This window comes from Kogia breviceps, chromosome 3 (assembly GCF_026419965.1).
Source record: "Kogia breviceps isolate mKogBre1 chromosome 3, mKogBre1 haplotype 1, whole genome shotgun sequence".
Classification (NCBI taxonomy): domain Eukaryota; kingdom Metazoa; phylum Chordata; class Mammalia; order Artiodactyla; family Physeteridae; genus Kogia; species Kogia breviceps.
In genome coordinates, this window is record NC_081312.1 from 17,862,057 (window position 1) to 17,889,952 (window position 27,896).

A 27,896-nucleotide genomic window follows, 5' to 3' on the forward strand; every position below is an offset into this window, starting at 1 on the left:
AACCCATTCATTCATTCACTTATTATTGAATGCCCACTACCCAACAGGTTATGGATTGTTATGAACTGAATTGCGTTCCCTAAAACTCACATGTTGAAGACCTAATTCCCAGGACCTCAGAATGTGGCCATATATGGACACAGGGTCTTTAAAGAGGTATTAAGGTAAAATGAGGTCATTAGGGTGGGCCCTAATCCAATATGACTGGTATCCTTAAGAAGAGGAGACTATAGGACACAGACACACACAGAAGGAAGACCACCTGATGACACAAGGAGAAAACCACCACCTATAAGCCAGGAAGGGAGGTCTCAGAAACCCGCTGACCCTGCTGACATCTTGATTTTGGACTTGTAACCTCCAGAACTATGAACAAATAAATTTCTGTGGTTTAAGCCACCCAGTATGTGGTACTTTGTTATGGCAGCCCGAGCAAGCTAACACAGAGATACTCTCAGTTCAATAACTCATAATACAGAGGAAAAGAAAGACGTGCCACAACTAATCTTAAGACCAGGTGATTAAGAGCAGCTCACTTACATCAACTCTCAGAGCAAGACTGAAAGCAGACTTGTTTGTAGACCAAAGGAAGGTTTTTCTTCTAGAAGTCCACTTTACACCTAATTTCAACTTCCAGGCCTCCCCATCAGGATTTCTCATTCTTGGAACTGAAAACGTTCTTTTCCCAGAGGCCTTGGTCATACCCCCAGCGGTTCCAAGAATCCACCCACCTCCCACTTTTCAGGCCAACAAATAGTACTCCATATCTTCAATGACAATTCATTAACAAAGTACCTATCTAAGGAGGGAAATAGCCACAGGATAAGGGAGCATCACTCCCAGGTCAAAACTTGCTCAATCCCATATTATAAAGAGCCAACCCCACTCAAACATAGTACCCTGATGCCTTGGGTTGGAGGAGAACACAAGTCATCTGAAATACAGTAGACCACGCTTTCTCAATCAGGGCAATGTTGTCTCCAGTGGGTAAGAAAATTTTTTCTTAGGGAAAGGAGAAGAAAATCTTAGATATTATGATAGTTTATGACCCTCCATGTGGCCACAGTACATAAGCAGATATACTGCATATCTATGGTATTAAAATGTTATGAGGGAATGAGATCTTTAGGAAAAAAAAATCTAAGCAATCTCCTTAGGAGGACAATAAGGACAAAAAGTTTGAGAGACACAGTCATAGACTACCAAACAAGGAAATAAGAATGGTAATAGCTAACATGTACTGAGTGCCACCTGCAACTGAAATGCACAGTGCCAAGTGCTTGAGATTTGCCAGCTCATTAAATTTTCCTGGCTAGCCTGTGAGATAAGTATTATTATGATGTTACTATTTTAAGTGACATAGAAACTGAGGCATAAGTGTTTAAGTCATTTTCCCAAGATTACACAGCTGAAATATACGATAGCTGGGATATATGTGGCAGAAAGTTTCTGCCCAATATTCCACTTAATCAATATACCAGAAAGTTCTATGGTCTCATGTCCTCATGAAATGCACTGACCACCACCCAGCACATACTGGGCATTAGTGGCTGCTCAGGTAATCTTCTGGAACCTCCACACATGTGCTCTTGACCGTCAAGCTCTTACCAAACCATATTATGCCAACTATACTTTAAAAAAAAAAATGACTGAAAAAAATATTCTTTATATACACACATTTTTTCACATTCTTTTCCCTTACAGGTTATTAAAAAATAATGAGTATAGTTCCCTTGTGGGTTATCTATTTTATGTATAGTAGCGCATATATGTTAATCCCAACCTCCTAATTTATCCCTCCCCCACTTCCCCTTTGGTAACGATAAGTCTGTGGGTCTATTTCTGTTTTTTCAATAAGTTTGTTTGTATTCTTTTTTTTTTCAGATTCCACATATAAACAATATCATATATTTGTCTTTGTCTGACTTACTTCACTTATGATAATCTCTAGGTCCATCCACGTTGCTGCAAATGGCATTATTTTATTATTTTTATGGCCGAGTAATATTCCATTGTATATTTATACCACATCTTCTTTATTCATTCATCTGTTGGTGGACATGTAGGTTGCCCTCCACATCTTGGCTATTGTAAATAGTGCTGCCATGAACATTGGGGTGCATGTATCTTTTCGAATTAGAGTCTTTGTCTCTTTCAGATATATGTCCAGGAGTGGGGTCACTGAATCATATCGTAGCTCTATTTTTAGTTTTTTTAAGAACCCTCCACACTGTTCTCCATAGTGGTTGCACCAATTTACATTCCCACCAACAGAGTAGGAGGGATCCTTTTTCTCCACACCCTCTCCAGAATTTATTATTTGTAGACATTTTGATGATCACCATTCTGACTGGAGTGAGGTAATAATATCTCATTGTAATTTTGATTTTCATTTCTCTAATAATTAGCAATTATGCCAACTATACTTTTGTATTGTAAGTATATAAGAATAAATATTTTATAATGAAATAAAATAGGGGAACAAAAAATGGAGTTACTCATTGTATGAAAATCTACTTGAATGGCTTAGAAACATTTATGAAGGATAAGTCAGTTAAAATTTCTGGAAAATCAGGGGACATGTGGGTAAGGAGAGGGCAGAATCTTAAAATTCTTGAATGATTCTACACTCAAATTACTCTCCAAGTGCCTAAATGTTTTTACTCCAATATAAGAAAGCAAACTGGAAATCAGAGTTGATGCATGTGGGGAAGGGAAACAATATTAATTCAATCAGTGGATCCACATACAGGCAATAACTTGGACCCTACCTCAAAAGATTGCCAAGTTAGTGTCCGTTTAGACAGTTTTGTGTGTATGTGTATCACTTATTAAATATTTTTATGACTTCTTAATTTAACTGAAATTACTGTACCAATTATGTCTGATAATAGATAACTTGTACACTTTATACATTTTCAAATGTATAACATGGTTCTATTAGCCCTAAAACCTGGAAAATCTCTGACTTATTGCTGAGCTCCATCCAATGGAGAGAGTTACCGTTACCAAAATAAATGATGCTCCCTATTTCCAACTATATTTGCAAGTTACTGAAAGAATAACATAGCTGAGAGAAAACAAGGGGCTTCCTAAATGATCCTTCTTGACAAAAGAGAGCTAGAGACAGACATAGCCATATAGTGACAGAGACAGAGATGTGACAGAGAGAAAGAGAGAGGGAAGCAGGCAGAGAGAGAGTCAGAGAGAGACAGAGACAGAGAGATTGAGATTTGCACCAGATGGAAAGGAGGCCAGGGATAATATTAAAGGAAAAGATGAAAAAGAACAGTTAAAAGTCTTCCATATGCAGGCACTTCTGACTACCTGAATTATTTATCAGGTTCACTGTAGTTAGGCCCCAAAAGGGCTATGAATTCTTAGTGGTGTCTTCTTTGTGACCTGTGATGATTCTGAACCTTCTGTGTCAGGGTCACGTCTTTGCTACCCGGCACTGACAGCCAGAGGAGGCGGTGAGGGCCACTGTGGTCTTCCCATTTCCTTTCCTAACCACCCCCATCCCACCCCTCTACACAGACACAGCAGGAATGACTAATTTCTTCCCATTTTGTAAGCCCTCTTTGAAGGTATTGCTCTAGGACTGCTCTGAACTGCAGCTATTTAGAGCAATTTAGTTTATCTGCATCCTTTTATTCCCTCTACCATTAGTCCAATTTCAAAAACAGTAAGAACAAAAAGAATTCTTCTCAGTTTTAAAAACAGTCCTTAGGCTTATTTATCTTGCTTCTGATTTTTTTTTTTTTCTTTTTGGTGGAGCTTTCCATCTCTCACTCAACGTCTTCATCCACAGTAATTTGTGCAAACAAATGCTGCCCACAGCAATCATTAATCCTTAAAGGGTGACATACTGTGAATAATAATGTTCAAAGACTTGGGCTTGGTTGTGAGAGGTCAAAAGAAGTCAAAGATATGATCTGAGTCCTTGAAAAATGTACACTATAGTTGCATAAAGAAAATACACACATTAGAGAAGATTATCAGGCAGCAGATAAACATGTGAAATATACATGAAATAAGATATAAGTGAAGGATGATCTGGGTAAGAGCTAGGAAATCATGACTTTACTCCTGAACATTCCACTAATACAGGCATGTCACTTAACTTCCCTGGGCATCCTGTCATGCATCTTTATGGAAGAGGATGGACTCCATTACATCTAAGCTCTTTTCTTCCAGCCCATCCCACCTACCCCAAATCAACAAAAAACTCCACAAAAATGTTTTTAAAAACTAATAAGACAGGGTAGGATTAATTTAGGTAGGATAGGTTTTGAAGATCTTGAGTTCATAGAAATATATTAAAGAAAGCAATAGATGTGTATTTCAACCAGAGCAGTACGTTTTAACGTTACTAAAATGGTCCCATCAAGACACAGTGAAAAGTCACCTTTTGTTACCCAGAAATCTGCACAATTTTAATCTCTGATCCCTTCTCCATTCTTTGTTCAGGTCCCAATTACCTGCCAAGATTTGACAAAAAAGAAAAGAGAAGAAAAAATAAAGAGGGGACCCCTTCATCTTCTATCAGAAGTTATTTATCTGTCTTTATCTTGTCCTCAGCAGAGAGCATCACTCATCAAGGAACAATTAGACAGGGGTATTTTTTAATATGCTGGTTTTGAGCTTATCAGTTATTCAGACACTGCCGTTATTGTAGAAAGAACTGACACAAGTCTTCTTTTTCCTCCTTAATAATCAATGCCCAGAACCTCAACTTTCCTCTTCCTTATTGCTACAAGCAAAGGGGCCTCCGTCTAGTCTTCTCTGGAGTCTTACCTCACTGGAGTAACAGGAGCAGTTACCAAGCGAGCACGTACGAGGTACGAGGTGAAGGGCTCCATACCAAGTGTCTCCAGGGAATTCAGAATGAATCCGTTCAAGTCCTTGCCTGCGCGTTACTTAGCAGACAGGAAGACAAGGAAGATGGACAAATGAATAACTGAAGGCAGAAGGTCATAAATGCCATAACTAGAGGTTATCAACAAAATTATATCCAGGCAGAAAAGAAAGGGAATATTTGATTGGGAATATCTGAAAGACTTGAAAAAAAAAAAGTGGCATTTGAGATTAGCTCCATTTCTAACTGCCCATTGAGTTGTAAACAAGAAAAGCACCTCACAACCCCCAACCCCCCCCCCAAATAAACCTGAGCACAGAGATAATCATCAATCTGGGGTTATGACCAATTTTTCTCGGCAATATATCTTAAAAATGGTCATTAGTTTTATTTTAAACAGTAATGAAGGGCACACACAGAATTTACATGCATCAAAGCATATGCCATCCACGTATGACATTCTAGCAACTTGTTTCCTAATAATTTGCCAGCTGTGTTCAGCTACAGGGCAAATAACGTGATGTGAAGGTAAGGTTCCTACAGCACCATCACGCCCACCCTTTCTATTTCACTCTCCGTAATAATTGGAGCTTTTGCCAAATCACAGTTTTCTGTACTGAATGTAGAGATCCATTAAGCTACTCCCACTCTGAAAACTCTAACTTGGCTTTTGAACAAACCCTGACGAAGACAAAGACAGCACAGAAAATAATCAATCCTGATGTCTCCAATTTGCTCCCTGAGCCACAGGGCGTGAATAATGAAATCGGAAACGCCATCTCCCTTCCGTTGGAGAAGGTGGGAAGGAAGAAGAGCCAGGAGCGGACCAGGAATGATTCTGCAATGGTAACTCCAAATCTGAGCCCAGAGACTATTGCAAGGTTGTTTTAGCAAGATGATTAACTTTGAGAAACTGGAACAGATGTATCACTATTTGAAAAGACAGCTATGTAGGAGAGAGCAAAGAAAATAAGGTAGTTATGTATGTATTTCCACGTAACATACATGTGAATGTTTATATGCATTTACAGGATGAGTGCGTGTATGTATATATACATAAAAAAACATTTATACCTACAAAATACACTGCACTATCCTTTACTATAAATAAGTATTTCATGACAAATTTCCAATATGGTTTTACAAAAAAGTGTCTATTGCAGAAAGGGCCTTCCTCCATACAAACCAAGAAGCGCTGCTTGTCACAGACAATGAACTCTTCTACCTGAACTCCCGTCTGTACAGCCTGGTATTCAGAACACTCTATGATGGACTCAAGGACACATCTCCTATTTCTGAGTACTGTATGCCAGATACATGGCAATCCTTCTGCTACCACTGTTTCTTAGCCATTCACATCACTGTGGCTTTACCAACAATAATGATATGGTCAAAAAACTAATATTTGCATAGAATTTAAAATTTACGAACTACTCTCCCATGTATCTCATTTGATCTTCACAACATCTCTGTAAGACAAGTCTGTCATCGGTCCCAGTTTGTAAATGACAGAACTGAAGGCTCAGACAGTTTCAAAGATTTGCTCGAGCTTATCTAGGTAGTGGGAAGCAAGGCTGGAGTTTAAGTTCAAGTGTTCTGATGCCAGAGTTGCGCTCTTGCCTTTAGGGTGAGAAGAGCTTTAGGGCTTTTCACCCCAGGCCATTAATCCATTGCAGCCTGCCATTCCCCAGCTGCTAGAGCAGCCTGCTGCTTTCTATTATCCAGAGACCTGCAGTCTCTCTAGGGAGTTGGTAATGTGGGGCAGAACTTTAGTCCTGGAAGCCTGGCTGTGCTCCAGGACCTCTTTATTATGATCACGCCATGTCATTTAAAGTTCAATAGGGCTTGTAAGCAACGCTGACAAAATGGCTCAGCAATGGTCTATGAGTTCATGCAAGTTCAACCCAGCCCTCATCGGTCTGGGCTGCCAGTTCACTGCCTGCCCTGGGCCACATCCTGTCAGTGGGTCTCTTGCGTATTTTACTTCCCTCCAATCTCATCCTACTCTCCCTCCAGCACTTCTGCCTCTGTCCCTGCATCCTCACCGCCTTCCTGAGCCTTAGCCCTGCCTGACCATCAGCTGGACCTTCTCCTTTCTGATGTTAACCTGTGTCCTTCATCCAACCCCCTCCCCACCCTTCCACCTGCCACAGGACATGGTTTCTATTTGTTTATTTGAGAACATGCTTTTTTAAATTTATAAAATTAAGGTAATATCTATCTTTCTGGTTTGGTAAAAGGCTAAATCAGTCATTCAACAAACATCTACTAAGCACCTACGTGGATGAGGCAATATACAGAACGATGTATAAGTCAGAGACTTGACCTCAAACGACGTCTTCTCTGGTGACAAATATGATCAGGTCTCCGCTATTCCAAAAACTCATTCCCAGCACTGGGAGTCCACCAAACTCCCACTCCATCTTTCTCCTTGCATTCTTGTAAATTATATTATCTCTATTTCTTACCCTCTGGATCTTTATAATTTGGCTTAAACTATCCTGAAATATTTGTGAAACTGCTCTCTAAAAAGTCCACATTAGGATTTCATAATATAAAATTGAATAGTCTCTTTTGATCTTCCTTCACCCTGACTTCTCTGCAAGAAGTGATACTCCTGACAACTCTTCCTTTCCCTAAGCTCTCCCCTTCATCAGTTTCGCTGATAACCCGTCAGTCTTCCTCTTACTTTTCTGACCCCATTTGTTTCTTCCCAACCCCTAGATGTGGACAGTCCTTACAGTTCTGTCCTCATTTACCTTCTGTTCGATGCACGATGAAATGTTACTGCTTTAATCATATAAAGCTGGATCCCAAATCTTCAACCCGGTTCCAACGCCTGATCAGAAATTCAGTCCTACGTTTCCATACCCATGGATGTTAAAAGCATTACATCTAACTTGAACTTCAAACCAACTCTCTCAGGATCTTCTTCTGACTTCTGCATTTTGACCAGCGGCAACAGCATCCTCTTTTGTTACTCACAGCGAAGAGGTCACCACTGCCTCCTACTTCCTCCTGACTTACCACCCAAATGAGTCACTGGTAAGGTCAAGTCTTAGTTTAAAACTCCCTCTTCAGATATTTACTGCTAACCTCATAAATAAGCTAAACTGAACCTTCCTCGTGTCTCCTTGTCCCTAGTGTGCATGTGCATCCGAACACTTTCTCTGCCGTTAATGAGCTGTAGGCAAATATTCAGTAAACTGTTTAACTTCTCTAATCCAAAATGTCCTTACAACGTGGTTGTAAAAATTAAATGAGGGCATTTATGCAAAGCTTTTACTTAGTAAATGGCCTGAATGGAGAGAGTGCTCAGTGAATGGTAATCATTACTTTCATCATTCGACTTAGACAGTGTCTATATGAAGTAACTAAATTAACAGTTTTGAATGAAACAACTAAACTGAAATAGTGACAAGTGTAGAGAAGCCATTAAAGAGAGTCAACTCAGGAGATCAAAGGTTTATTTTCCAACTGTAGACAATTATGTTTTTGACTGTAAATAAATCCGTTTCGCTGGTATAAAAAAAAAATGCCTCCAGAGCATTTTATCTCTGTAGTCCCACTCAGCGGTGACATCCTATCAGTATATAATTTTAAACCACACATCCTACTGTGTAATTCACCAATGGCTTTAAATTTCTGCACAAGTGACTGAAGTATAGAGAAACATGGTTTCTTTGTGAACAGATCGTACTTCTCACAAGTTGTTTAAACCTCTAAATATCCTAAAGTTGACTGCATTGTGGTATCTCCAGCATTCAGTTTTAACTATGAAAACAGTGTAATTTAAGAAAAAATAACCCCATAGGCTTTTGTCATTTAGCTGGGAATGGCAGCCGGCAAAATCTGACGGAACAAATAAAGAAAACAAACGTCCAACAGCGCCTCCAAATAATTCCCCATAAAGGGATCAAATATCTCCAAATGACTCACCTCATTTACTCACATTTTTCTCTTGGTTAATACGAGACTAGGTACTGAGTACTATATATATATATATATATATATATATATATATATATATATATATATATATATATATATATATAAATGTAGTTCTTGCCTAAATAGGTAATATTTCTCTTCATCTTTCTTTCATGCCCTGACACATTTTCTCTCATTTTCCAGCTCCTTGAACTACATTTTTCCTTATTATATTTTAATTGACTTTTCATATTAAATTTTGCTGGAAAGGATGATTTGAGTTCCAAAACACCAGGCGTCATACATTTTGAGCAAAGCCTTATGTCATATTTAATTTGATCCAAGCTTCGATAGCAAATTCTGGTTTTCCTCTTTATTTTTTTTCCTATCCACACAATACAATATAATAAAGCATAGCTAATAATAATAAAGAGGGAAGAAATACGTTCTGTCATTCAAACACTGATTTGACCTTGAGTTTCACACTAGTAAAACTCTATCATAATTTTAAAATGTTTGCTTGCTTTCTGAGAATTAAATCGTTAAAGCCATATGCTATCTCCCAGCCTGGCATTCTCATTACCATTTAAAGTGTGCTTAAAATCAATTGGAAGTCAACACATCACATAACAAGGCCCAGCTAACATGTTCTGATCTGTGTAGTTGCATGGTAACTGCTCGCCTATGAAACATCCGAATTCTTGCAGGTACCATGGTGAGAAGCTGAAAGAGCTTAAACAGTGAAAATGTTTCAAAGAAAAACAAACAGAAAAATCTTCCAAAAGATGACGGGCTCATTTACTTTAGAATTTCTAAATCTGAAGTTCTTTTATCTACTTGCACATTGGAGAAATCCATAAAATAAATTCTCACATTAAAATCCTTTTTCACTTAAAAAAAAAAAAAGTTACTTCAAAACAACCCTGCCTTGTGTTCCTATCTAATCTCTAGTTTGGTCCATGGTTCTACAAGGCATAAATATGACATAGCAAACAAATGTGCTGGAGTGTCTCAAAAAAGAAAAAAAAAAAAAAAACTACATGAAAACTGTGTGTCCAACTGCTTTAATATTTGCAGAAATGTCTGATTCATTTGAGGATTCTTGTGATGATGAGGGCTGCTGGTAGTTATTTAACTGACCTCACCTAAATCTGTGAAGACAGGTTCTATGTCAGTCTCCAGATCTGGAAGAGAAGATAACGTGTGAAAACAAACCATGGGGAGAGTTCAGAGGAGTCTGTTTCCTGGCCCCTGGGTGAGATGCGGCCTCGCTGACCTGTGCAGGGAAAGACTGTTTGTTTGTTGGACGCCAGTATTTAAAAAGGCCCTTCCTGAACAGTCAAAAAATGAACTGTAATTTCCGGAGAGGCAGCCACAAGCCTGTCCGAAGATGAATGAAAAAAAAGCCCAGTCCCGACAGCAGAAACCTCCAAGACCTCCAAATCCTCCCCAGGAGACTTATAGAAGTTAACTCCCAGCGACAGACCAAGCAAGAAACATGCTCACCTCTTGCCAGTCAACTGAACCGTTCTAAGGCACCAAGAGAATACATATGTGAAGACAGGAAAATACAGATATGGCCTAGCTGTCCCACTGGGCCTGTTACTTGGTATTGAGAATTTACCCCCAGTAGAAATAGCTATGGGTTTCGCTTCCAGGCCTTTCTGTATTAGAACTTCAAAGAAAATTCAGAATATTAATCCTATTGATTCTATTTGAACATGGTAGGCACTTATATCTTGGATAACAAACAGCAGGACATTAATTCCTAAGCTCTTTCCATATAGACTTCAAAAGATTCTTTCTTCCTTATCTTTGAAAGGAATCCATGAGTTCTCCTAGCTCTGTGCATATACACGTACAGAGATAAACAAGCATGAATATACATTCAGAATGTATCTACCAACTATGGACACGTTCTCCAGGCCAAGCACTTTCTCCGGCATTTCTTTACATCTTATCACTAATCCTCACAAAACCCATGCAGGCCATTCTTTGTAACTCATTATTGAGATTTCTAAAACTCTAAATTTAATTAAAGTGAAATAATTTGCTCAAATTCACACAGATTATAAACATCAGCTCTCGAACCTAGGATGAGGTGAGTACCACATCCCAGGGTCATTCTGACATATCACAGGTATCCCCTGTTAGGTAATGACTGGGGCTGTGTGTGGAACTATGGAGAAAACCTTACTTCTTGTCAGGATTATATGAAAACTGAATGGGAGGACTTAGACTCCAATGCGCCAAAAGATAAAAGTCTCCTGTATGTTTATCGACTGAAAATGACTTAGATGGGGACAACTCTTTGTTTCTCTTTTGTTTTAATTGGTACAAATTCAGTACAATACCTAAACCAGAAGCAAATTATTTTTAATATTTATTTATTTGGCCATGCCCCGTGACATGTGGGATCTTGGTTTCCTGACTGACCAGGGATTGAACCCGTGCCCCCCTGCAGTGGAAGCACGGAGTTTGAACCCCTGGACCCTCAGGGAAGTTCTGAGGGCAACTCTTAAGGTCCGAATTCTTTCAGAGCTCAGGGAGAACATTCCCAAATGTTTATTGAGCACCTAATAAGGTAAGAGGCATTTATTTGGGTGTGTGGTGAAGGGCTGAGTGAGTGCTATTTTATTTTATTTTATTTTATTTTATTTTATTTATATTAACTTCTACTGGTCTTTATTAAAAGGAAAACTATTATATGAAAACAAAGACCCAATGTAGTCTCAGGCTAAGCCTCATTGATGGAACCCCTCAAGCAACAGCCCAGGCACCTAATCTTGGCACTACAATGTTATCCTCGACTCTGCCCTATCTCTCCCCATCTCAGACTCTGGGGGTTCGCCTCCTACCAGGATATTCCTCTCCAGCCAGGCAAGATATCTCAGCCCCCCAGGACCTCGCCCTTCCTGCCAGGATGGTGGCTACAGGGTCATCCCTCTAACCCCGCCCCCTACACACCCGGTCAAGGTGACTGCTACACACGCGGGACTTAGGTTCTCCCACCCCACGTCACTTCCCGCGGCATAAGAACTACTACTCATCCCTCAGGCCTCAGCTCGAAGGCTTCTTCTCTAAGAAGCCTGCCCGGCACTCGACAGGCCGGGCCGGGCGGGCGCCCTCTCCTGGGGGCCCCGTGCCCCCTCCGTCTGGGCAGAGATGACACCCGGGGTCAGCGAGTGTGCCCGACCCAGTCCCCTCCAGGGCCAGGGGCTCCTCGGGTGCAGCAGCGAAGCCGAAGTGCGCAGTTACGGCGTCCACGTGCTGGGCCTGGGCGGGATTGGGCGCCTGCTTCTCAGACAGGAAGACTTCACCTCCACGTAGACAGGAGTCCCCCGGAGGTCCCCCCGGCCTCTTTCCCAGCTGCTTCCCAACACGCCCCGCCCCTGCCTCCCTCCCTCCGGCAGCGCAATTTTAAATAAGGCATTTGAGCTTGAGCTGAGACTTGCAGGAGGGAAGGAGCTGGGCACGTGGCTACCTGGAGTTAGAGGTCCAGGGCAGCTCTGCTGACGCACACATGGCCATACTCCAAAGACACACATTCACACACATTCCATCCCATACTCAACAGATCCCCAATCCTCCCCAGAGCAGTGATCGTGGCCCCCATTGCTCGTCCTCTCCCTCCGCTGACGACAAACTTGAAATACACATAGAACCTGAACAAAACCCTTGCTGCCATGTACAGTCACTCCACCACGACCTGCATTTCCAATCTCCCGCAAAAAGTGTCACTTCCTTGTACAGACGTGTACTCTCCTCTTGACAAACATAGGGTGTGTTTGTGGAATTCTTTCTCCTGTTATTCCTTGGCTGTCTCCTCCAGTCAGATGGTTTGTTTCCTCTGTCTTCTGCTTTCCAAAGATACCTCCCCTCTGGGCTTATTCTAAGTTAGAAATCAATATCATCCCATTTGTAGGGCTTATTAGTATTAGGAGACCGCTTCCAATCAAGATAAACTTTTATTGTAAAATGCTTTCTTAGCCGAAGAAAAGCCCCTGGGGAATCCAAAGGAAGGAAGCCGTGCTGATGGGAAATAGAGGGGCTGGTGTTTGGGGCAGGGCATCCAGCCTGCTGTGTCTCCTGCCACCAGCCCACGCTTCGTGTTCTCAGCCACAGAAAGAGGCTCGTGTTGGGCACATGACACAGAGCCTGGTCTTCTTCGTGTGGCTGCTGAATTACCCAGGTCTACGAACGGCAATTTGAACTTTCTAGAGAAACTGTATTGAGGACCTTAAATCTAGTGTTGGTTCGTTAAAATATTCAGATGACCACAATGGGAGTGGACTGAAAACCTCATTATGGTTGAGAATCTAAATTTTAGCTTTAGATAAATTATTTTAGGTAAAAAACAACGGTGGTCATTCACTTACTGATCAAAGTTTCATGACTAGTTTGCTTAATGTTATTCAAATAATCATATTTAAGTAGTATATACTTAATATTAAATATTATCTTCAGACGAGTTTGAAAACAAATTATTCACAGATACTTGTGACTGGAGTGTTCTAAATAAGCAGGCAAATGATAGGATCCACAGTATACAAGGCGAATAGAAATGTTTAAAAATCAGATGTTGAGACTTGTTAATACTCAGAACCAGGCATAAAATCATTTCAATTCAAGAAAAACAAAAACAAGAAACACAGGTGACTAAGAGCCCCGTAAACAATGCTAAACAACCAAAAGGAACAGTTAAGGGTCGGCAATGACATAAAGAATTCACAGTCTATAAAACATTATTAATCGGTTCCCAGGTAGAGTATAAAGACCCAACAATATCCCTCGGTCTCCATCCCCAGAAAGTATATGACACATCGAAAATCCTACTGGCACCTACTGATTTTGACTGAACACATTTTTAATCTTATCAAATCAACAGGATTTCACAATTGTACTTAAAAAGAAATTATATGAAAGATATGACAAGCCTCGAATTAACCTACTGGCTCTGCAGCCAGGAGATGAGGTACAGAAAAAGAGCTTGAATATCACGAGGAAGAAACAGCCACGAGCTTCATGTAATGTCAAAAGCAGCACAGAATAGGGGCACACAGACAATCACAGAAAACTCTAGAAATTTTAGGAAAAGTCTAATAACTCATTGATTAAGCATTTGAAAGCCACACTCGAAGAAATGAAAAGTTAATCTACAGATAGTATATAGACATCTGGTCAAGTACTCTTTTTCTCCTTTCTTCCAAAGAAACATTTCTTCTAAATGTTCTTAAAGGAACACACAGTATATAACCCAGTGGCAATTATGTAGCATAAGATGAAAAGAAAATGTTACCCATACCCAGATGTGTATTGAGATTTAGTGTAGAGTAGATGAAGATGTATTTTGTGTATTTTCTGCCCACTGATTTGAAAATATTATGTAAAACATTTATGTAATTTGAAAAGAGTATGGAATGACTACAAAGAAAGCCTTGTACTCCCGGGACAGCTGAGGCAGCACGTTCTGCACGGCTGGATTCTCCACAGCACGCTGCACAGCATCCTGGACAAACAGGTGCAGAATTAACGTGGTTACAATTTTTGATTGAGCAAGTAATGCCAATACTTCTTTGTACACACCAGATTCCGTTTATTTTCAGAGTTGATGCACTTTTTTCACCAGGGGAAAAGGATGTACCAGTTCTTCTTACCTGATAAAGAAGGAAGGGAAGGAGAAGACTGTGTGTCCCACACTTTGCAGCCCAGTTGCTGTCTGATTGGGTGAGAAACCAGGGATGTGGCTATAAGGATGTAAAGGGCAGAAAAAAAGGAGGCACTACCTCTGTCCTTCTCTAGAGTTCTCTCCTTCCTTTTCTATTTTGTCTTCCGTCATCACAGAATATATTGATTAACACTAAGAAATATCCTCTTTATCCTATCACTTTTTGTTGTTGCTGTTAAAAAATAGTCATGTAAAAGATCTTTGTTCTCTTCGTGTCACGGGTTTTTAATGACCCATCTCAGGGTAAAATCAGCCACTACGTAGAGAAATATTTAATTTGACACTTTAAAAATCAATTTGCAATTTACTTTGTTATTTCAATTTACTGGAGTGAGTCATTCATTTCTTGACTGTTACATGTGTTTAAAACACTAAGTGCATATTAAATTTATATAGCATTCTATAAATTTAATATAAATTAAATATAAATTTAGTATAATGCCCCTTTATTTTCCACATCCATAAGAGTCAGGGCTTAGCTCATGAAATATTTATTAAGCAATAAAAATGCTATATATTCAGCAAACAAAACTCCACCTCATTTATAAATTAGGTACCCTTGTACACCTGTCACTCAATAAATCAAAAGCAATTAAAAAGAATTGCGTTTAGTTGCCTGCTAACCTAGATTTATACAGATTTGTTTTATTCTCAGCTAACTATTTTATGTGCTAACTGGAAAAAATAATTTGATGGCTATTTTGGAGGCCTGAGGTGATAGGATTTCTAATCACCTAAGCATTCACCTAGGTTACCTTTTAGGAGCAATTGGAACCTGCCCCGTAAATTCCCCAAGTAGGGGGCAGGGCTGTGGTCTGTCCCCTGCCTGTGCATCTTTAGAGGCTCAGAGTCCACGAACTTTTCCATTGCAAACTTTCTAACCCAGAGAATAAATTCACACAGCACAATGCACTTCAAATGCACCGACACTGGAAGCGGGCAAAATGTGTCCTCAGTTTCTGCGAAATGAACAGATGACAACATCAAGACACCACTGGTATGTGCTTTTACTACCTATTTCCAAAATGGTTTTGTATTAACCCAAATCCTCAGCTACTAGAAGGCCTGAGAAAACGAAAACTAACGATGGCTCGCAAAAGGTATACGTGGCTTTCTTCTGATAGTATTTTATGCATTAATGGCTGACCAATGGGCTATTTCATCTTGAAAGTTATCGCCGTGAATGATACTTCTATTTTTCAAAAATTATACTTTGCAATGAACTGGATGTCTCAGAATTCCTTTCAAAGTGTTTCGCAGTTAACACACCACTCTCCAAAGTGAAATGTAAGAGGACTTGTGATAGAAGTATGGTTCTCATTTTTTCAAAAAGAAAAAAGAGGAAACACAAATGATTCAGTGACTTGCTCAAGGCCACTCAGCCATTCAGAGGAAACGGTGATAGAAGTCTGACTCAGTGAACACATGACGACTGTGTATCTCAAACACACATTCAGCAAGAAAGCGAAGAGGGATGAGCAATTAAAACAGCTGCTGTGTGGTTCTTCACGCACGCTGCTGTGCATATGATATTGCTTTCACAAGGCGCAGACCCCCTACCATTTTTAACTGACTACACCCACAAAGAGAATAGAAAGGTGTCTGTCAATGCACTTAGCCCATCATCAAGATGAACAAGCAGACATTAATGATCACTTACGAAGGGCTAAATCTCTATGTTCAGAAGAAAGAAAGAGAGAGGGGACGAGAAAGAGGCAAGAAAAGCTGACAGCTGTAGCTATGTGCTATATGAACAGGGAGCGGAATTACAGTAACAAGAGTAAAGAGGAAGGGAATTAGTCTAAGACATTCCCAAGCTCTGCTACATAACTAGTACAGCGGTTCTCAGCGGGGCAATTTTACCCCTCTCCCCAGGGGACATCTGGCAATACTGGAGACTTTTTATTAGTCATGGCTGGGGGTGCTACTGGCATTTAGTGGGAAGAGACCATGGATGAGACCATGTATATTGCCCAGTGTCCTATAAGGCAGAATGCAGCTCCCACAACAAAGAGCTATTCAGTTCAAACTGTTGATTAGTGCTGTAGTGGAGAAACCCTGAATTAGTGACACAACATTGAAAAGTTATTGAACTTCTGGAAATGCAAGCCTCCTTAACTATATAATACTATTAATAATACAGCAGTCCCGACCTTGAAGGATGAGTGAGGTACTGCAAGAGATAATTCAAGCAAAGTACTTCATCCTGTTACTGGAATGCTTATAAAACTGGAAGTATTTTTATTCACAATAAAGCCCATGTCTTTCATTGAACAGTACATGAAGAAAGGAAAATATATAAGAGGGCATCAGAATAAAGATGCATTTTAAGCTTACGATAGTATTAAAAAATAAAATTCAGAATCAAACAGTCACATTTTGTTCAGCCTAATTAATTTAATTAATCTTAATCTAATTAATCTAATTTAATCTAAGGGCCAAGCCCACCAATAAAAAGGAAAGCTAAAATAAAAGCAATCCTCCAGAACATTCCTCATCATTTACCCTGTGAGAGTTCCAGAGATTTCCCTAAAAGGATGATTAAGACAATACAGCCTTACAGTTTTGTGGATAGTGTTTAATCAGGAGAATTTTATTCTAAAAGGGGATGTTTAAAATTATTATCATTTTAATATCATCTTTGAAATTCGAGTTTTTATTCCAAGAGTGATTTTTTATTTCAATTTTAAGGGTTCTGATTTCATTCTTTTGAGCTGTCAACTGTGACCACATCTAAAGAGACAGTTTGCATTTGTCTGCTGAACCTGTGGTTAGAGCTTGAGTAATAGCAAAGTGTTCACTTCAAAAAAATCCCACAGTCAAGTCCTTTAATTTGTTGAAATAGTTAGAACCTGAGCAAGTTTTAGATAAAATGACCTAAGAATCAAATATGTTTTTCTGCTTTAGGTGGTGTAAACCACAAGATTATATATCAAATGAGCAAACAAAACAAATCTGGAAAATCTCGGACAGCAGAAGTAACTCTTCCTTGGGAATTCTTTGGAACTGTGGGCAAACTGGTGTCTGCTGTCAGTGACAATTAGAGTGACCAGGATAAGCTCTGTTTTTCTTTTTTTTTTTTTTTTATTCTTTAGCCAGCTACAAACTAGATGACAAAGCAGTTTCAAGGCTAAAGTCTACTTGTGCCCATGTCCTGAAATGCTGAAAGAAAGTAAGTGTGGTTTTTTTCGAATATCATTTTGAAAGCAAAGTAAAACTGAGCTTCCTCATTTGATGGTAAAACTGGAAATACACCTTTTCTAACACATAACCAAGGGCCAAATATCAAGTAAGATATTCTTTATATAAAATAGTGTAGATATCCATATAGTCCATGGAGAATACTGATCTATAAAGGGAAGCCAACTCAAAAACAAAAACAAAAACAAAAACAAAAACCTCCATTATTTGTAACATTCACATGCTACCTGGGAATTTCTTTGATTAAACTAAACTCCATGAGAATCAGCTTACCCTCCTGTGTTGATCTTTTGGATTAGAACATTTTTCTCCTGACTTTGAGATATATCACAGCCCCATTGTACAAGTGATGGGATCATTACTAAACTGATTCCATGTCTACTATGCCCGTGAGAATTTGCCTGACTAGTGTTCTGGTTTCAACTGTTTAAAAAAAATTTAAACAAAGACCCCTTTTTACTTTGAGATATATATATAATGAAATACCATATTTTCAATTCCCGAACTGTGGAAGGATTGACACATAATCCTGGTGAATTTTACCAGAACTATAAAATTCCAATTTGAGGCATAATTTCATTTATTTTTTAAAAATTTCATTTTATTGTGGTAAGAACACTTAGCAAGATTACCCTCAACAAACCCTCAATTTTTAAGTGTATAATACAGAACTGTTAATATAGCCACAGTGTTGTATAACAGATCGCTGGAACTTATTCATCTTGCATAACTGACATTTCATGCTCCTTGACTGATCATAAATTCTTACACCAGCATTATCAATGCAGTAAGCAGAATAGATAAAAGCTGTCCACAGCCCCTGGGACTGAGGCTGGGCTCCATTGTTACAGGCTGTGTGACGTGTGGGCAAGTTACTTAACCTCCCTGTGCCTCATTTTCCTCTTCTGCGAAAAGAATTTTTAAAATCATATATATGTGTTATATGTTTTATATATATGTGTGTGTGTTATATTATATATATGTTATATAAAATATATATAAATCAAAACAATACATATATATGTTATATAACACATATAACATGTATGTGTGGGTATATATGTATTAACTACGTATGTGTGTGTGGCATGTAGAACCAATGCCAAGAAGATAAATAACATAAAAATATTTGCAATCATTATCACTGACTATCAGCAAAGCTGAGGCATTGGTACTCCTGAAGAACAAGAAAGGAAAATGTATATGCATTATATTCTCATTCTAAAATGAAGAAAATAAAATTCACCTACCCTTGATCTCAACAAACCTTATGTTGCAGAATCCAGAACTCTAAATAACATATTAATATGATACTTAATAAAATACCCATCATATATACTCTCATGCCTATGTAAAACACATGCACACACATGCCATGATTCTTTCTGTGTACTGAGATTATAATTGCTGGTTATTTTACTCTTTAACTTTGGATTTTCCAAATTATCTACAAATAAGCTCACCTTCCATGTGTAATCAGAAATAAAAAGGTTAGCAGTTTTCAAGTGGGGATAATTTTGGAATCCTCATTATAACTGAACACGATTGAGCCCCCTTGGAGTAGGCAAAGCAGGACTAGCAGACTGATAATACAAAGACTGCCCTGAAAAATGATCTTCTGCAATGAACCAAGTGGGACAAAGAACAGTAAGAGAAATAAAACATTTGAATAACATCTTGCTCTTTGAACCCAGAGGACAGATGCTCACCTCAGTCAAACCTGAGGAGTGGTGGCTTGGAAAGGCTTAGGGCCTAGAGACACTTATTGAGTCCTGACGACAGATAACTTGACAAGCATTATCTCCCTCACTCTCACCTCCAACTTGTAGAGAGCTATTTGGACCACGATTTTACAAATATGGAAACCAGGGTTCAAGGTCAGCAGCCATGGTAGAACACCAACCACATCTCCCAGTTCTAAGTTACATATCCTTCCATGCCACAGAGGCCCTCGTCTGCCTCTTGCCTTTCCTCAGCCCTCTCATATATTTATTCATTGCCCCTACCATGCTCCCCCTTCAAGCCCACTCTCTTCCCTGCTTTTTGGATGTGGTCCCATTTGCAATGAAAAGTCAGCAGGGGTACAAAAAGCCTCATATAGCTCCCACACAGAGAGCCTGACTAAGGTAGGGACAGCATTGCCTGAACCCACCAGCATTCTCACAGATGTGCAGCTGCACGCATGCACACCGATTCTGCAAAGCTCATAAAGCAGCTTTCAGCGCCACTTACAACCCTGTGTCAGCAGGCATCTGCGGCGGAGGCCAGCTCCCGCAGAGTAAGTGATTCTCTACTGAACCCGGGAAGGGCTGCATGGGACCCCAGGGAAGAATGTCTGTCCTCTGTGGCTCTGGAGGGCATATTGTCATGTCCCAAAAGATAGGAAGGGGAGAAAGAGCTGCAGAAATGTCTAAGGAAGAACCTCCAAGTCTGACTGTATCCAGTCACCCAACCTAGGCATGGAATTTCTACTGCTTGACAGAAATACGGAATTAAGATCATTACAAAAATGCCTGTCATGGCTTTAATTGGCCCCCACTATTTTTTTTTTTTTCATTTATACCTTTCAGCATAGATTTTTTAATGTAATTTCTCCTGCTAATTATTTAAAGAAAGAAATGAGTGCAATGCCGAAGTCAATACTATAAGGCCTGGTACATGCTCATGTACCAGGAATGCCTAAAAGGCATTTCCCTAGTCCTGTGCACATGTTAATCAACTCTTGCATTTTGGGAGGCAAGTAGCTAAGAAGCCCCAATTCACCAGTGCTTAAATAGAGAGGTTAGGACAACAGAGCAATTTAATTGTGGAGCCTTCCTAAGACTGAAAGCTTATAGGTAAGATAAAGGGGAGCCCATATTCCCTGAGGGAAAAATAAATAAATCCTATCGCAGGGATAAAGACAGTCCAGGGAGCCACAGGAGCCCATCAATAACAAAAAACTAGTGCCAATCACCTCCTATTCTTAAAACCTCCATATACCCATTGTCAGATTCTGATTAGCTTAAGAAAGGCCCGTTTTTCTCTTCCTTCTCACTGATTTTCAGGAGGTACAGATCAGTACCATCAACATGCAGCACACATATTATATAAAGTAAGATATATTTTCTTCCTTGCACACGCCTTGAGGAAACATTCTTTAAGCGAGCCACAAGCTCTGATCTTGACTTTATCCTGTAGGAATCCTGGGATGTGCTTGGAGGCTCTCCCCATGACATCTACTGCCTGATTCTGCGTGTACCTAGGGCTTCAAGCCACTAGTGCCAAAATGGGAGTGTTCTGCTCCCAAAATTCATTGCTTTAACCCACATTTGAATTCTGTTCATGGGACAGAGTGCCCCTCAGTTGCTCCCTGGATTAACTCCTTGACTGTTCCTATTGGGGAACTTTGCCCACTACAGTTTACCGGCAGCAGGGATTTCAAATGGGTTAAAATTGTTTCCTTAAGTTTTGATCTAACAAAATGGATGAACCTTATCTATCCTTTCTCATTACCTCTGCTTCTTTAGGTAGTATAACTTAGCATAAAAAATTAAATGAATCAAAATTAATTTAAAATAAATAAATGTCCCTGAAGTATTTACTATGGGAAGGATTAGGACATTCTAACCTTCAGAGCTGATCCGTCCCAGTAACTTTCAGAATCTTACAGGGATTATCTTTCAATGATTTTCTTTTTTTTTTTTTTTTTTTTTTTTGCGGTATGCGGGCCTCTCACTGTTGTGGCCTCTCCCATTGCGGAGCACAGGCTCCGGACGCGCAGGCCTAGCGGCCATGGCTCACGGGCTTAGTTGCTCCGCGGCATGTGGGATCTTCCCGGACCAGGGCACGAACCCGTGTCTCCTGCATCGGCAGGCGGATTCTCAACCACTGCGCCACCAGGGAAGCCCTCTTTCAATGATTTTCCACAAACAGTTCCTAGAGCCCTAACCCTTCACAAGGACAATTTTATTTCTCACATGGGAATTTTCTCTAGGTACTATTTTTTCAGATGGTTTTCTACTTTAGATAAGGGCCAGGAGAGGGGAGTAGGGAGGAAGCTTAGCTTTAACCTCCAAAGTTGTGCAGTGAAACAATGTGCAACTGTTATTCTCAAAAACATAGGCAGAATATTATGGAAATATATAGTAAAACAATAAAATTGATCTAACATACACAGAACCCTACAAAAGGATGCCCTTTTTCATAGCTACTATTTAACATCTCTCAAAATTAGATGCTTTCATCCCAAGTTAGTAAGAAAAACAGCTAGACTTTATTGAGCACTCTCTTTGCAGGACAAATTTATGCATAATTATTGCATGTAATCTCCACAGTGACTGCTTAAGATAACACTATCTATTATCCCCCATTATACATATCACAGTAATGATAATAACAATAACAAGAGCTATGATTTATCTACTCAGTGCCTAACTACGTGCTAGACACCTTACCTAAGTCATCTTCATTTAATCCGTGCAGTAGCATTATGAACCTGGTTCTCTAGTTTCTCCCATTGTACCGATGAAGAAACAGAGCCCACAGAGGTTAAGTAACTAACTAAGATCAACACTAATAAGTGCCAGCATTTCAACCCAGACTGAACTCATTCTTGACTTCTTAACCACTTTGCTCTACTGCCTCAAACAAACACGAAGTACAATGAAAATCAGTGAGTGGGGTTGAGGAAGACCTCTATGAGTCTTTGAGCAAATAGTTTCTATCTCCTCCTTAGGTCCCCAACTCAAGATTTCTGCCACTTTCATTGAGCTTCCTAAATCAAAACCAACTATGATTATCCATTACACACACACACACACACACACACATCACATAGTTGTAAGGCATATGCATCAAAATAATGTTCATCTTGGGCTTCCCTGGTGGCGCAGTGGTTGAGAATCCGCCTGCCGATGCAGGGGTCACGGGTTCGTGCCCTGGTCCGGGAAGATCCCACATGCCGCGGAGCAACTAAGCCCGTGAGCCATGGCCGCTAGGCCTGCGCGTCCGGAGCCTGTGCTCCGCAACGGGAGAGGCCACAGCAGTGAGAGGCCCGCATACCGCAAAAAAAAAAAAAAAAAAAAAAAAAAAAAAAAAAAAAAAAAAAATGTTCATCTTGCTGTTGAACAGAATATCAAAACTGCCTCACCACCAGCCTGTAGACCTAAGAGCAGGACCTAAGGACACCTTAAACCAGGCAAATCATACAGACAATGGGATGGTAGCTGTTATTAAGTAAATATCTTCCATTGTTAGAGTTACTGCTTCCTATAAATAGCTTCTTCCTTAAGCTTCATAAGGACATGGCAGAAAGACTTCTTTTGTAGAATTTAAAGACAGGAAGACTCAGATGCGTAAAAATAATGATCACACAAATATTTAAGACTAGCTCCTTCTCCAGTGCTTGTGCTCTTTCCACTAACACACTGTGTTAGTAATGCTCTCACTCGCCACCATCCCCAAGGAAGAAAACAGCTAGTGTAAATGATGCACTCCATGAAAAGAAAAACCCGCCCCCCACTGTAGGGAAACACCAAAGTTGAAGCCAAACTTGCATCTGTGTTCACAGGTATAGTTGTCATCCATAGCTAAGACTTCATACCTTCAAAGGCTATGACCCAAGTTGAAATGAAATGATAGATATTTGTCATATTTGTCACACATCCTAATGGTGGACAATATGGAGAAATAAAACTGGAGAATGACCCCAAATATTAGGGGTGAAACGTGGCAAAGGACCTTTTGGACACCACCCTCAAACTGGCCCTGCAAAAAAAATACACATTTTTTTCTGAATAAAAATAAAGAATGTTATTGTTTAAAATCTAGTTCTACAAATTTAAAAATAATGGATACTACAAAACAAACTTTATAAAATATATGTAATGTCACCACTGCATACGGAGAATTTTTAACCTTTCACTCCAGAAGAAAATGGAAGTCTTCACCCTGGGGTCAATCTTCAAAGCTACTGTTACTGGACTCGTGACTATGAATGCCCATGAGCACCGACTGGGGCTTTGAACCAAAGGAAGGGACTGACCGCCATTTTGTTCCAAGAAGTGGAGATGTGGTAGAATTTTCTAAACCGTTTGAACTAGGACTCAGTGGTACTGTCAAACTACTGTTTTCCTTTCTTTGACCACAAAATATAGAGGCCGTTCTTCTCTAGGGGTCAGTGGCATCCTGTAATGAGCCATGTGAAGCCACCGGCTTGTCATTCAGAGCACTGCTTGCTCTGTTCTAGAATCCTGGAACACTCCATGACTGCTGCTGCCTCCGGACCATCTCCAAACAAATGGGAAGCTGATTTGCATAAACCTCATTTGCATTTTATTCACGCCCTGCCCCAATCTAGATCAGAATGTTTAATATCATCCCCGCTGTGGGAGGTCTCGTGAATTTAAGGTCATTTGTGGTCAACCATGAGAAGGTCTGGGTTCCACAGTTGGGTTTATATTTGAAATTAAAAGCAGAAACAAGAGAAAGCCTGCTGCAATAGACAGAGTATGAAAAAACAAAAAGACCAGTTACAGTATAAACGTGGCAGAAACCAGAAACCATTTCTGAGGTCTTGCATTTCTACTGATGAGCTAGCAAGTCACCATTCAGGGGAGCCTAAGATGACACCAAGTACTTTACTTGCATTTCCACATTTAATCTTTTTTTACTCCCTGATAAACGAGGAAAGTCCAGAGGAAAAAGAAAATCAAAAGGCAGGAGGTTTTCTCGATGTTAAACATCCTCTAAACAGTAGAAGCAAGATTCAAACATAGTAGTGTCTGGCTGTAACCCCATTCCTTCACCCGCCACCCCAACTCACCTCCCTTCTGCCGACCCCTTGTTTTCTGACATTAGCCCAAAATACAACAGGAAAGTATCCTAGTAAGTGTAAACAAAAACTTCAGCGATTCACTCAGCATTTGAATGTTTTCTTCTCCTTGAAGATTAATCAGACAGAGAAAAACTGTTAACTTAAACTAAACTCTATTTAGGTTTATGAGGCAGATTTTGAGGTGTGTGCGAATGTTAGTTACCAAGAATAAATAGGCTCTATGTCATAATAAACACACACATACGTACATGAACACATATTTCTTGAGCAGACACAATCCCGTTAGAAGGAGAAAACAAAACTACTTGTGAAAACTCTGCAAAAATCCTGCAACATCAACAGCATCTTCCTTGGATCATTAATTCTGGCCTAAATTTGCAACTATCAGGCAAATCAGACACACTGTCCAACAGACACCCACCTGCTATTAGGCTGAATGTGCCCGGCATCTTGACATTCTATTGATTCCAATCCAAAGCTTATGTAAAAAAGGCAGCTCAGAGTCCAAGGGGAATTTTAGCCACAAATACTTTGGGAGAAATCCAAACAACTAAAAACAGAAAGAAAGACAAGATGCAAATCTGAGTGACAAAACTGTGACAACGCAAACCAGACTGGTAGATGCTCAAGAACAAGTCTACAAACGACTCTGGCCTCCCCTTCTGATAACTACTGATTTTAAGAAATCCCAATTGCCTCGATGAATCTGGACTATCAGTACTGGTGCATAGAGCCATGAAAAGATTTGTTATTACTCCAGGGGTGCTGCTTTCAAAGAGGACTCTGCCCATTTCTGCCCACTGGAGCCCTGTACACATTCAATAGAAATGTGTTGTACCATAAATATGATCCTGATAATGACAGAAGTTCTTAAGCAGTTCAGGTGAACCAGCAACTATATAAAGTGCTTAAGAATACTACATCCTTTAATCTTCAGGACACCCCCATGAGCTACGAGTTTTATTTCCATTTTACAAACAAGGAAAATTGAGGTTCTGAGAGGTAATTTTCTCCAGGTAGCTGGAAAATGAGACACTAAAGAAGAGAGAGCATTGGGATTCCTTTATAAATGTTCTGACACCTCCCAGTCTTTCTCCGCTCCCCAAATAGCCTAAGCCTAAATGGGATGGGTGTATGTCCAATTTCCAAGTCCTGGCACTAGTGGCTTTGGTGGCAGCTGCTTGTTACAGTCAACTCTGCTTATATAAACAGGCTGGCTCTAGTGGTGTTCTTTAAACCCAGAATTATTCTGTCTTTACTTTAGCCAAGAGAAGACACGCATTTCAAAATAAAAAGTAAATATCTATGTTTAAAAGGAGGCAACGGAGAAACCTGTAATCCCATCGAACAACATGGATTTCAGCCAGCCCCCACTCCTCCCCTCCACCCACCTCCCCACTCCCATCGGCCACTGCACAGCCCCCTCTGACTTCAAAGGCAGCTCCATGGGGAAGAGGAGTGCCCGAGGCCCATGAGGGCCAGCTGGAAGGGGGACCGTATCCCTAGGGAAGGGTGGAGGACGATTCACTACAGAGGTCGGTGAGCTCAAAGAAAAGAATTCAAAGTGTTTCCAAAAGCTGATTTCTATCAGGACTGCCACGGCAGATCAGAAGGTATGAGGTTCCAGCTGGGAGGGATGTGTTTCTGCTGTTCAGATCCCAGATTTGCAGGATGATCCCAGATTTCTGAGTGCCTGGCTGGATTTGAGGGGCAGGGGTGGCCATCCAGATGTCAAGTAGACTCAGGTTATCCCCACCGTGACAAGCCAGCAGTATTTCACCCGCCCGTGAAGCTGTCTGTGACCCTGAGCGTGTCTATAATTTGAAGCAATACTCCTTTCCAAGAATGCTCCTGAATTGGGCTATATAAACTAAATATGTGAAATAACCAAAAAGTTCCTTCAAATGGTTTGTAACCTTCCTCAGGCCCCATTTTCCCCCCAACTTGCTGCAGCGTCTATTTCTTTTGTCCGCGATAGGGGTTGGAGGCCCTGCCTGGAAGTCAAGCCAGGGCATCCTTCCCTTCTGCTCTACCTCTGATTTACAAGGTGACTTCTTAGAGACAGCCACTCAGCCATCTATTCTTGGTTTAACATCCATCGGTTATCATTGTTACTGCTACCATTATTATTCAGAATGATTACGGACTTATAAAGATGTTCTCATCTGATAATAATGTATGCAATATGCTTTTACACTGCCTAGCTAACATAGCATGCCTGTGATTTTTGTTCTGGCACAAGTCAAAAAATGCTGCAATGGGATGTTTAGTAGCTTTCTGAACGGTTACACGCACAACTGGGGAAAAAAAAAAAAAACAGGTGACAATATACATATTTTTTAAAGAGCAAACTGGATGTACTTTTGTGCATAGGTGACAACCAAATAGGTAACACCATATGCGACATTAGAAATGTCCGGCCCTTTCCTTCTCAACTCAGTGTGGCAAACTCTCTAAGGGCAATGATCGCCATTTGCTGTCCTGGATCATCTCACTCAAGTCCTGTTGACAGGAGGAGAAGTAGAGCAGGCATACTGAAGGCAGGGCATGGTCCTCAGAGGCCAATACACTGAAAAATAGTATACCGGCTAGAAAGCAGAATCTTGAAGGAGAGCACGGCTGCAGGGAATTAATAAAAAAATCCGTACATCTTTTTTTAAAGGCAGCAGCAGTGGGCTGTGACTAGGATTCACCTCTTCATGTATGCACTCAACTCGCCTTAGTGTGGACGGGAGCTCTGTAACAGCATTGCAGCATTGCAGCATTGCATACGTCATTTAAAATCAATCATTTCACTTCCTCTCCTCCATTTTTATACATATTGACAAAATATAAAAATACATTAAAAAAATCGATTCGGCTTTGTAGTTTTCTACACCAACAGCAAAAGGAGACATCAGAATTGTAAGATTCGATAGCCTCTGAATAATTATTTAAATGGGGTCACCCACAACAGCATTCCACGGGCCTCAGATTCGCCAACCCCAAGTGAAAAACAGGCAATGCATTACAAATCGCTCCTTATTTATTTTGAGATTTGAATTTCCATTTTATTTTTAACAAGAGCTTCACAGTTCGCTGACAAATGTTCTGAGCTATATAGTTAGAGGAATAACTGTATGTAGTAAGATCAGGAACACACATGGACAGAATTGGTTTTTCACTTTTTCTAAACAGAAATACAAAACATGTGGGCATTGTGTGAACTTCATGTCAAGGATTTGAATTGGTCATCAGAATTTCTGCTTCTCTCTGAGCACAGTGTGTCAATGCTCTTGGAAGGATATCTGGAGCGTTTTCGAGGGGTGTCTATAATGCCTCTTCTCTGATGCAATAGAATATTTCTACCATCAAGCAAGCAA

At 40.1% G+C, this 27,896-nt stretch overlaps 1 protein-coding gene across 5 annotated transcripts in view; it reads right to left on the bottom strand.

The window, feature by feature from the left end:
- FLRT2 (fibronectin leucine rich transmembrane protein 2) overlaps nucleotides 1-27,896 on the bottom strand; it is a 96,759-nt gene that overhangs the window by 22,977 nt on the left and 45,886 nt on the right. For 2 of the 5 annotated variants that reach the window (XM_067027936.1, XM_067027937.1), the window contains exon 2: nucleotides 24,956-25,084. The exons of the other annotated variants lie outside the window; for them this stretch is intronic. The gene's annotated coding sequence lies outside the window, so the exon portion shown is untranslated. The remainder of the gene's footprint in view (nucleotides 1-24,955; nucleotides 25,085-27,896) is intronic. 5 annotated transcript variants of the gene reach the window in all.